General features: G+C 48.6%; 1 protein-coding gene across 4 annotated transcripts in view; it reads left to right on the forward strand.

Annotated features, from left to right (window-relative positions):
- Positions 1 to 12,081, forward strand: part of LIMS1 (LIM zinc finger domain containing 1) — a 145,740-nt gene that overhangs the window by 52,026 nt on the left and 81,633 nt on the right. The window contains exon 1 of one of the 4 annotated variants that reach the window (XM_075917951.2): positions 5,216 to 5,479. The exons of the other annotated variants lie outside the window; for them this stretch is intronic. The gene's annotated coding sequence lies outside the window, so the exon portion shown is untranslated. Of the gene's footprint in view, positions 1 to 5,215; positions 5,480 to 12,081 lie in introns of those variants that run through there. 4 annotated transcript variants of the gene reach the window in all.

Consider the following 12,081-nt stretch of genomic DNA (forward strand, 5'->3'; position numbering starts at 1 on the left):
CTACAGTCCCTATCTTGTACGTAACCCGGGGACTGCCTGTACTGTTAGTATTAAAATCTGAATTGGGAACCAGATTCTGCCCCATAGAACCCCATGGAAGTCAGAATCCCTAAGAGCCTTTGGCCTAGAATCCCTAAGAGCCTTTCACATCCACAACTCCATGGATTTCACCCTAATCTGCTAATTGTAGTATCCCCAAAAGAAAGCCCTTGTTTATATTTCTGGCTGTGTAAAAAGTACAGGTAACCCACAGTGAAAAGTAGGTACTTCAGAGTATAGCTACATGAGCAGTAACAGGCTCCATCAGCATGAAAACAGTGGGTCACTATCCTGCTAAAAATAGCAGCAGCCAACCTTTCCCCCACTGCTCCTCTCCCCCTGCCAGAGTCTTCCACTAACATGATTAGCTCCACACTGCAGCGTGGATAGAGCTTGCTTTGCTGTGCAACTTGTAGCTACACTAACCCTACACACCACCACAAGTAGTGTCCAAAGTAGATGTAGTCTAAGGCTAAGTCCACACTGGCATGTTACAGCACTGGAACTTTCTGGCTCAGGAATGTGAAAAAATATCCCCCCCCCACACACACACCCAGACGCAGCAAGTTATAGCTCTGTACAGCTGCAGTGTGAATCAGGTTACCATGCTCCCCTTGCAGGAGTGGTTTATGTAGAGCACTGGAAAGCTCTCTTCCAGCACTGGTGCCGTGGCCACACTTCCAGTTTAAAGCGATGCCTCAGTGGTACTGCCACAGCTGTGCTTTAAACTTTTAAGTGTAGACAAACCCTATGGCTATGTGGCTCGCGGCTTCTTGCGCAAGTATGGCCGTTTTTGCGCAAGAATCCACAGAGCATCCACCCTGCCTGCTCTTGCGCAAGGAAATTTACAGTACGGAGTGGTATGAGAGGGCTTCTTGCGCAAGAGCTACGCTCTTTTTTTTTAACAGGTGTAAGCCTTCTTGTGCAGGAGCTCTTGCGCAAGAGGGCAGTGTGGACTCTTGGCAGGGATTTCTTGTGCAAGAAACCCCTATGGCTAAAATGGCCATCAGAGTTTTCTTGCGCAAGACTTCTTGCACAAGAACGCGTGCACAAGATGTTCTTGTGCAAGAAGCCACCAGTGTAGACATAGCCTAAGAGTACACTGCTCCAGCACTGCTAAAGAGAGTAAGGATGTTAAAGAGCTGTTATTTGGCTAATTGTATAGTTGGTACAATTTGTATTGGCTACACGATTAGTCGATAAGGGCTGCTCTGTAGAGACACAATGGGGAGTAGCTCCCGGAGCTGGCTCAAGCCGGGACTGAACAATCCTGGCTTATGCTGGCTCTGGACCACTGCAGCTCTGCATTTTAAATGCAGTAAGAGCCGCTGGGCTCTTATTGCATTTAAAATGCAGAGCTGTAGTGCAGGTGGCTCCCCGCGTGGGCGTGAGCTGGAACCAATCAGTCCGGGCTCACTCTGGGACTGCTGCTCCTCTGCTTTGTAAGAGCTCAGCTGGGACCCCCGCAGAGAGGGGCTGATACAGGCAGCTGTGTGTGTCTGTCTGTCTGTCTTTTAAACCGGCTCCCTCCAATACTGGCTCCTGTTCTCCTCTCTCCCCCCCATTGCTGCCTCTAATACAGAGGCAGCAAGGGGGGTGGGGAGGCAAGTACAGGCAGTCCCCGACTTACGCGGATCCGACTTACGTCGGATCCGCAGTTACGAACGGGGCTGCCCCAGAGTACACGGACTGCGGGACCTCGCGGTCCTGCCGCCCGTGTACTCTGGGGCTTTCTCTGCGTCTCCCTGGTCTGCAGACCAGGAAGACGCAGAGCAAAGCCGCGGAGGGGCTCGGGCAGCCCAGGGGTGCCTGGGCTGCCCGAGCCCCCCCCCCCCCGCATCTCCCCCGCGGCTTTGCAAAGCCGCGGGGAAGCTGGCAGCGGAGCAGTCCAGGCGCGCCTGGGCTGCCTCACTGCCCGAGCCCCCCCGCGGCTTTGCAAAGCTGCAGATGGGCTCGGGCAGTGAGGCAGCCCAGGCGCACCTGGGCTGCTCCACTGCTGGCTTCCCCGAGGCTTTGCAAAGCCGAGGGGGGGGCTCGGGCAGTGGGGCACCCCAGGTGCGCCTGGGCTGCTCCGCTGCCGGCTTCCCTGAGGCTTTGCGAAGCCGCGGGGAAGCCGGCAGCGGGACAGCCCAGACGCCCCGCGGCTGTCCCGTTGCCGGCGTCCTCAGAGGCTTTGCTCCCCGTCTCCCTGGTCTGCTGGTCTCCAGCAGACCAGGGAGACTGGGAGCAAAGCCGCGGAGGACGCAGGCGGCAGGACCGCGGTGCATCTCGGTCCGCCGCCCGTGTCTTCCTGGTCTGCTGGGGTGCGGGGGGGGCGCAGCTAGTACGCCCCCTCCCCGCCAGCTGACTAGGCTTTTCTCCGGACGCCTGTGGCAGAGCAGCTGGGGTGCTGCCGGTTGGTCCCGCAGCGCCGCTCTGGGCGCTACTGGTCCAACCCAGCAGCACCCGAGCTGCTCTGGTCCTGATTCAGCCGCTGCTGGTCAGTTTCAGCAGTGGCTGAATCAGGACGCCTGGGGCAGAGCAGATGGGGTGCTGCTGGGTTGGTCCAGTAGTGCCGAGGAGCGGCGCTACTGGAGCAACCCAGCAGCACCCCAGCTGCTCTGCCCCAGGCGTCCTGATTTAGCCGCTGCTGAAACTGACCAGCGCTGACTACAGGAAGCCCGAGGCAGAGTTGCTCTGCCCCGGGCTTCCTGGAATCAGCTGCTGATCAGTTTCAGCAGCAGCTGACTTGGGGACGCTTGGGGTTCTTAAGTTGATTCTGTATGTAAGTCAGAACTGGCGGTCAGTTTCAGCAGCGGCTGAATCTGGACGCCAGTTCCGACTTACATACAGATTCAACTTAAGAACAAACCTACAGTCCCTATCTTGTACGTAACCCGGGGACTGCCTGTAGTCAAGTGCTCCACTCAGCTACCCAATAAGTTTATGCTTATTGGGTAGTCGAGTACTTGCTTACATCCCTAAAAGAGAACTGAATTGCTCTGATTGCATCCTAAAGGCAAGTACATTTTCTGACTCTTGAGAGTATTGGTTCTGTCACTTACTAATAAAGAATCTCTCCATCCCTTTGAAGTTGCATGCAGGATTTTTCAGAAATCTTTTTAAAATGGAGAAGGTAGTGCCCTATTTATCCACAGAACACCCATTTTCATGCCAGATCCCCCCACTCTGTCTTGTCAACGTGAAAGCCCACGAATGAGAAGGTAGTTCAGTGTCTGTAACCACTGTATCCTTTGCCACTGATGAGGCTGCCAGGAAGGGGGATGGTGGTTTTGCCAGCAAAGGAAGGAGTTTTCTATGAGGTGGGGAAAAAAGTGAAGCTGATTCCCTCCTTTAAGGTAAGGAAAAGGATCCCATACTTTCTTTGTCAACATCCAGGGGAACAGTGCAAAGGGGCTTCCTAGCTCCAACACATGGATAAGCTCTGTATTCAATGGCCCTGCTAGCAGCCAAAGATTGGGTATCTGCTTATTCTTGTTTACTACCAATGGTGACTACAATGGTTAGGTTTTTTTTATGTCGTGCAGTTGTGGTTAAAATAATTGTGTATTATGACAAAGCTCCAGTTATTTTCCAGCTTGTCTCACACTACTGGTGGATAGCATTAGTCTCAGAGGTTCACTGTGATCCTCCATTCAACCTCTTTCTCTTTACCAGAGGCAGGAGCCACAGCCTACTGAGCCATACTCATCACCAACTAGTTAATAAGTTTGGGGTAAAATCCCCTCTGGAGTCCTGATCTCCCTTCTCAAGGCAGAGGTTCAGATGTTGTGGGGACATAGGGGGGAATCTGGGCCGACCCACTACTCCAGGTTCTAGCCTAGGTTTCCCAAGGCAGGGGCAACAGGCAGGTTTACTGCCTCTCAATCTGGCAGCTTTTTCCTGGGCCACTTGCCCAAACAATCCCGCCTAGTATCTTTCCTTTGGTACGTGGTCCTGGGTCTTCTGCTCACACCCACACAGCACTTCCTATCCTTTGCTCTGTTCCCTTCCACTCCTTCCCCCTGGAGACCTTTTAAAGCTGCACCACAGGTCTTAATTGGCTGCAGGTGTCTAATCAGCCTGTGGCTTCTAGCACGATCTAATAGACCCTAGGTGCCTATACTGCAAAAGCTTCAGTAGGGTAGCAGAGTTAGTCTGTAATTGGAAAAACTTAAAAAACAACAAATAGTCTTGCAGCACCTTAGAGACTAATAACACATGTCAATGGAATCATGAGCTTTCGTGGTACAACCCACTTCTTCAGATGAATGGAGTTATTAAACATCCAGTTTCTAAATAAATACGGAGGTGGGGGTGAGGGAGAAGGAAAAAAGAAAACAAGGGGGAAGAAATAGTCAATTAGTGTATTCATGCTGCATGAAGCTGAAAGAGAAGGTGCTAATTGTTCTTAAGTATCCATTGGGTTTTTTTGTATGTCATTAGGATGTGGAATGTAGCCCGTTATGCTGATTATCTGATTATGCTGCAATTATGTTTGGGCTTTTTTGTTTTTTATACTCAGGGAAGAGAAAGTGGTTCACCCAATCCCCAGCATGTCTTCCCTCCATCAGTGTGCGGCAGCCAGCTAATCTGGGTCTGTCCCAGTATGTTTAAGTCCGTGGTCTCCAACACGGTGCCCACGGGCGCCATGGCGCCCGCAGGGGCATTTGCATGCGCCCACCAGGTGCTCGGGGCTGGCCTGGCCCCGGGCACATGGTGCGGCGCTTGCGGGGAGTGTCGGGCCTGGGCGTGCGGGGGGGGCGGGGGAGCGGCGCTTGCAGGGGGGGGGGGGAGCGCCGGCCCCGGGCGCGTGGCGCTTGCAGGGGGAGAGGGGGGGAAGCGCCGGTCCCGGGCGCGCGGCGCTTGCGGGGGGGGGAGGGGAGCGGCGGCGCGGGGCTATGGGGGGGCCCCCGCCCCCAGGCATGCGGCTATGGGGGGGCCCCCCCAGGCGCGCAAGTGTCCCCACCTCCTGGTGCCCGGCAGGCAAATGGCCATGCCCCCGGCGCCCGACAACCTCAAAAGGTTGGGGACCACTGGTTTAAGTGTATGGCACTTGGGTGATGCACACAAAACTTACCATGTGTTTCTCCTTTCTTCATCTCCTCCCTTTATTGTGTAATTCTTCTTTCAAGACTGCAGTAGGTCTTTTTGTTTATGTTGTTTTAAAATATTGGGAGGGCACTTGAATTTAACTCTATTTTCTGAAGGGGAATTTTTTTCTTCCTTCTCTGCCATGGCGGGAGCTGGAGTGTGGAATTTAGTGATTTCCCTCTCTTGGTTTATTCTGTGAGATGCTTTCCTGGACAAAAGTAGGAAGTGGTTTGCTAAGTCACATTGTTTTTTATCACTACCACCAGTAATAACCACCAGAGAAATATGCATAAGCTGATTGTTCAGGGTAAAGCTATATATGGAAAAGATTACTGGTGCAATTCTTCTGTTGGCAAGTCTACACAATGTAAGTACTTGCTTCTTAATGCTTTGATCTTTCAGTGGCTGCATTTGTTTTCTGTATCCATATGCGTTAAATTTTCTTCAAGGCTACAAACTTGATGCCTTATACAGATATACTATCATATAGCCGGTTGAATAGTTTGTTATAAACAGAAACCATATATGGGAACTAACATAAACATTGGGGATTTTGGAACTTAATGTCAGTTTGCTGGCTTTTATAACAGTTAAAACCTAACAGCACAGATCACATAGCTTTGAATAATAATTTATTCCATTTTTACTCATCTAAAAATTGTTCTGATAGTCCCTGTGTTCCAGTTGCTACTATTCTCTATGTATTTTTATGGAAAATATTTTGTCTCTGTTCTGTCTCATGGTACTAAGAATTCACATTTAGCAGTGGTTCTCAAACTTTCCTGATTTCTGTACCTCTCAGGAGTCTGATTTATGATGTGGTCCTGTCCCCCCTCAGATTTCATCTTACTTAAAAAGTACCTGCTTACAAAATCAGACATAAAAATAAACCCGTGTCACAGGACATGGTTACTGAAAAATTGCTTACTTTCTCATTTTAATAAAATAAATCAATTGAAATATAAATGCTGTGCTTACCTTTCAGTATATAGTATAGAGCAGAATAAACAGTGATTGTCTGAATGAAATTTGAGTTTGTACTGTTGCAACTGGTGCTTTTTATGTTGCCTGATGTAAAATGTAGATGAGCTGATGAACCCCCTGAAAGACCTTTGTGCACCCCTAGGGTTATGTGTATCCCTGGTTGAAAACCACCGACATACACCAAGGAAAATTACCTATTGCTGATGAGGATTCCTTCTTAACTGGTGTTAATGATGTAACTGCAAGTATAGATAAGGGAATATGGGGGGGAAAGGTGATGTTTTTAGATGTAACTGAGACCTGGAAACATAAATTCTGTGAGAATAACATGGATTTTGTCACACTTATGGTAGAAGCATTTCAATGTAACTAATTGCTGACCATCATTGTTTAAAACAATCATTTTCCTTTAGAAAAGGGGTTTATTTTTGACCATCGAGATGACCATTCTGTTTCATTGTTTTTAATAATCCTGCAATGAGGTTTAACAGGTATTTCGAACTAGGGCTTTATTTCGAACGCCCGTTTCACTGCCGCATGTTGACGCGGGCAGTTATTCCGGGCTTGTCAATTTAAAAAAAAAAAAAAAAAAAGGTGCTGGGCCGGGAACATGCAAATCAAGCGTGGGATATTTAGATCCTGGGCTTGATTTGCAATTTCGAATGCCTACATTTGCAGCCCTATTTCGAATTAGGCTGCAAGTATAGACATACCCTTATAGACTAACAAATTTATTGGAGCATAAGCTTTCATGAGCAAAGACCCACTTCGTCAGATGCAAGCTTTTGTCTTTGCCCACAAAAAGCTTATGCTCCAATAAATCTGTTAGTCTATAAGGTGCCACTGGACTCCTCGTTGCTTTTGCAGATTCAGACTAACACGGCTACCTCTCTGATACTTTTCTAGTCTTAGTTTACTGGGCAACTTACCCTCACAGGATTTTAGGAACTGGAATGGACCTCGAGAGATCATCAAGTCCAGTCCCCTGCTCTCATGGCAGTACCAAGCACCATCTAGATCATCCTTGATAGATGTCTGTCTAACTTGCTCTTAAATATCTCTAGTGACGGAGATTCTACAACCTCCTTAAGCAACTTATTCTACTGTTAAGCCACCCTGACAGAGGAAGTTTTCCCTAATGTCCAACTTAAACCTGTCTTGGCGCAATTTAAGCCCATTGCTTTTTGTCCTATCATTAGAGGTCAAGGAGAACAATTTTTCTCCTTCTTCCTTGTAATACTTTTAGATACCTGAAAACTGCTATCATGTGTCCCCTCAGCTGTCTCTTTTCCAAACTAAACAAGGCCAATTCTTTCAGCCTTCCCTCATATCTTGTGTTTTCTAGGTCTTTAAGCATTTTTGTTGCTCATAAGAAATCTCATTATAAATGGCAGGATATATCTGACTAATTCCATGGCGTGAGGAGTTTTCCATGTATCATGTAGATTTTGTCCATCTACTAGATATTTTTCATTGACTACCATTGTTACCTGTTAGTCATGGCCCCACCCTGCATGTTCAACCATTTATTTACTTTTCCCTGCCTCTCTACCTTATGCCCGCGCCTACACCCTGAAAGTAAATGATGATCTCACAGACTCTGCCTTTGCATGGGAGAAGAGGTTGAATAACAGCATCCTCTGATTGTAAAAATACAATTAAACTCATGTTTGGAAAAAGAGATGGTGAATGAAAACCAAGGTTAAATTTGGCCAGTAGGGGGAGATGCTGTAAAGCACATTGTAGGAGTACTAAAATGTAGTACCAGACCATAAGCTGTAGCATAGCATGTCTCTCTCTATACTAGGGATGTAAATGGGTATCTGGTTAACCTGTGAGGGTTGCAGTTAACCCATAGGGGCTGGAGCAGCTGGAGCAGCTCCCCTCCCTCCCAGGCAGGGGTCTGTTCCAGCCCTATGGGGCCCACTGTAGCCAGGGGCTGCTCTGGCAGAATGGCCAGAGCAGCTCCTCTCCATAGCGGGCCTGGTCCTATCCCTCCTGCCACAGGCAGCGGCTGCTCCAGCCAGAGCAGCACCTGTCCATGGTAGGCTGTCCTGTCATCCCATCACAAGTTTTGTGCTGGCTGCCCGGGGAGTGGGACCAGCAGCCCTTGCCAGTCCGGCTCCCAGGGAGACGGCTTCGCTGTGGCAGGGACGACTCCTTCCTAAGAGTGGAGCCAGCAGCCCTTGTAGATCCCACTCTTGGGGAGGCTTTGCTGCCGGCTCTGCAGTATAAAGCTTATTTAATAAGCTACATACTGCGGAGCCTGCAGCGTGTGTAACCAGCAAGATTTTAAGCAGTTGCACGGCTACATTTTTAAACACATTTTTACATCCCTAGTGCACACTGCTTTGTTGGGCTACTCCCGTATTTTATTTGTTAATTTACTGATTTATTAGTTAACACTTTTAAAGCTTTCAATAAGACTCTTTACACTAAGTAGTACTTAAAAAGTCAACACAAGTAGTGCTGAGTTGTCAGCGCCACTGCATCAGGAAAGGCAGCTCAGAAGCAGCTAGTGGAAAAGTATTGCAAGCAGTGGTTAAAGTAGTTTAAAATGCGAGAAGCCCAGTAGACCAGCCCAAGAGCAGGAGGGAGAGGAAGGAGAGTGTTTCATCTGCTTTTCCTCTCTCCCCATTTCTTCAACAACACTCACCACTTCTGCATTAGGTAGACCTGTAATTTTTTTTGCTCCGAATGCAGACCCACCACTGAATATTAGGAGAAAGAAAGCGATACGCACTCTTTCATGTTTTTCCCTTCCTAAAACTTTATTTTTCATAAAAGAAATACAATGTAAGTTCTGATTATAATGAGGACCCCTTGTGCTATGTGGTTTTTTAGACGTAAATTACATAGCAGAGACCTGGAGAGAGAGGCAATCATATACAAATACTACTGTTAACATTTAGTGGTAGTGACTGATCGTTGGAATCATTTTTAGATTGACTAGTGCAGGGATTGGCAACCGTTTCAAACCAAAGAGCCAAACTACATCAAAATTCAGAACACGTGGTCAACAAAGAACTATATAAAAATCATAGAACCATAGAGCTGGAAGAGACCTCAGAAGGTCATCAAGTCCAGCCCCCTGCTCTAGGCAGGACCAATCCCAACTAAATCAACCCGGCCAGGGCTTTGTCAAGCTGAGACTTAAACACCTCTAGGGATGGAGACTCCACTACTTCCCTAGGTAACCCATTCCAGTGCTTCACTACCCTCCTAGTGAAATAGTTTTTTCTGATATCCAACCTGGACCTCTCCCACCACAACTTGAGACCATTGCTCCTTGTTCTGCCACTCTGCTAGAAACCGACCGCCATCCTGACATTGAGCCATTGATCACCACCTGCTGGGCCCGGCCTTCTAGCCATCTTTCTATCCATCTTACTGTCCATTTGTCCAATCCACATTCCCTTAACTTGCTGGCAAGAATATTGTGGGAGACTGTATCAAAAGCCTTGCTAAAGTCAAGGTATATCACATCCACTGACCTTCCCACGTCCACAGAGCCAGTTACCTCATCATAGAAGCTAATCAGATTGGTCAGGCCCGACATTCCCTTTGTGAATCCATGCTGACTATTCCTAATCACTTTCCTCTCTTCCAAGTGCCTCAAAATGGATTCCTTAAGGATTCCTTCCATGATTTTTCCAGGAACTGATGTAAGACTGACCGGCCTATAGCTCCCTGGATCGTCCTTCTTCCCTTTTTGAAGATGGGCACTACATTTGCCTTTTTCCAGTCATCCGGAATTTCTCCCGATCTCCACGACTTTTCAAAGATAATGGCCAAAGGCTCCTCAATGACATTTGCCAACTCCCTCAGTACCCTCGGATGCACTAAGTCTGGACCCATGGATTTGTGTACGTTTAGCTTTTCTAAATTGTTCCTAACCTGTTCTTTATCCACCAAGGGCTGTCCATCTTCATCCCATCTTGTGTCACTTAGCGCATTAGTCTGAGAACCCACCTTGTCTGTGAATACAGAGGCAAAGAAAGCATTGAGTACTTCAGCTTTCCCCACATCATCTGTCATTAGGTTACCTCCTTCATCCAGTAGGGGCCGCACACCCTCTCTGATCACTGTCTTCTTGTTAACATGCCTGTAGAAACCTTTCTTGTTATCCTTCACATCCTTAGCCAGTTGCAATTCCATTGGCACTTTCGCCTTCCTGATAACCCCCCCCCCCGGCATTCTTGAGCTACACATTTAAACCCCTCCCTGGTCATTTGTCCAAGTTTCCACTTTTTGTAAGCTTCCTTTTTGTGCTTAAGTTCACCAAGGATTTCCCCTGTAAGCCAATCCGGTCTCCTACCATGTTTGCCTCTCTTGCTACGCATTGGGATGGTTTCTTTCTATGCCTTCAGTAAGGCTTCTTTAAAAATGCTTATTTGCATGACTGAAAATATACAACTTAATATTATTGATAATTGACATAATGATTAATAATAGCATAAATGAAACACTGTACTCGCAGACTTTATTTAATGGGACTTCTGCTGCTGCATCTTTTCACACATTTCTTTCAAGTTTACATAGTAACGGGTCAAATCTAGCTTCATGTACGCATTCAGGATGTCTTCTGTCAGTCTTATGGCAGGGGACTGAGGATGTGGGGGGTTCAGGACTCTTGGTTGGGATGTATGATGGACTCAGGGCACAAGGTTAGGGCGTGGGGGAGTGCAGGAGTGTTATGGCAGAGGGCTGGAGCTATGGGGGTGTTAGGGGCTCACAGCGGGGCTTCAGGTGAATGGGATAGGGATGGGGTGAAGGAGCTGGGCGGGAGGTAGGGTTCAGGAGGGGGGTGAGGGAGTGAGGTCTGGGTGGGAGGTAGGGTGCAGGAGCAAGCTGGGAGTAGGGTGTCTGGCCAGGAGGAAGGGGGTAGGAGCAAGGGAGGGTGCAGGAGCAGGCTGGGGGTGTGGGATCTCGGGGTGGGGAGTCAATGGGGAGGTGTGGGGTCTGGGCATGAGGGGGTGGGGGGAGATTTGCTTGCTTTCACGTTGCGTCGCAGGCACTATTGTAATACCGCCTCCTGCTGCTGCCATTCTCAGGATTTTGGCCAGTGGGACCAAAGGGGAATCCTCCAGAAAGCGCATCCCTGTGAGACTGTTCCCCCAGCTAAGGGAAGGAAAACAGCAGTACGCAGAGCCATTTCTGGCTCCACTTGTTCCCCACATGCTGAATCCAGTGGGGAGGCTCGGGGCTCCTTTCCTTCCCCCTCCCGCCCCCCCGCAGGAAGCTGGTGCTGGCAGTTTTGCAGGGAGCCATAAAACTGTGGTGCCAGTGCGGGCTCCCTGCTGCGGGGGGAAGCTGGGGGGAGGGGGGAGAGACGATCTTCTCAGCGGATCCAACAGCACTGTAGTTGAGCTGCACAATCCAACCAGGGAGAGCATTTGCCACCATGGACAGCTGGAACCGTGCCATGTGAGGTTTCTACACTGAGCAAACAGGAAATGGAAGAGCCATTAAAAGGGGTGTGTGTGGCTGCTGGTTTATCTTAGTGAAGGGCAGCTGAGTTTGAATTGCTGACTAGAGTGGTCAGGATGGGTATTGTAGGACATCTCTTCGAGGTCCTTTACAGTGACCTAACCCTGCTTAGTGCCGGTGTTAAACTTTGTTGCTAAAATGTAGCCACAGAAACCTCTCCTTGAAGTGGTTTATTTTATTGCCAAAAGTAGCATTGCAGCGTGTATACCTCCTGTGTTTTGTTGAGAAAATCTGCCTTTTTTGTTGACAAAACTCTGTAGTGTAGGTAAGAGAAACTGTTCAAATCATTATTTCCCTTGGGCCTTTCGTATACCTCAGGGACGTTTTGCCAGCTTGCTAAAAGAACGTCTGAGCACGAACATGCTAACCTGGGTTTATACCACCACCACGTAACAGCACTAAAGACTGTGTTTCGGATGCCTGAGCATCTGTAGCGGTCTAGTGCCAGGGAAGGGGCTAGGCCAGTAAAAACTCCCTCAGGCCTGGCACATGGGC

Source organism: Pelodiscus sinensis, chromosome 1 (genome assembly GCF_052426305.1).
Source record: "Pelodiscus sinensis isolate ZL-2025 chromosome 1, ASM5242630v1, whole genome shotgun sequence".
NCBI lineage: Eukaryota > Metazoa > Chordata > Testudines > Trionychidae > Pelodiscus > Pelodiscus sinensis.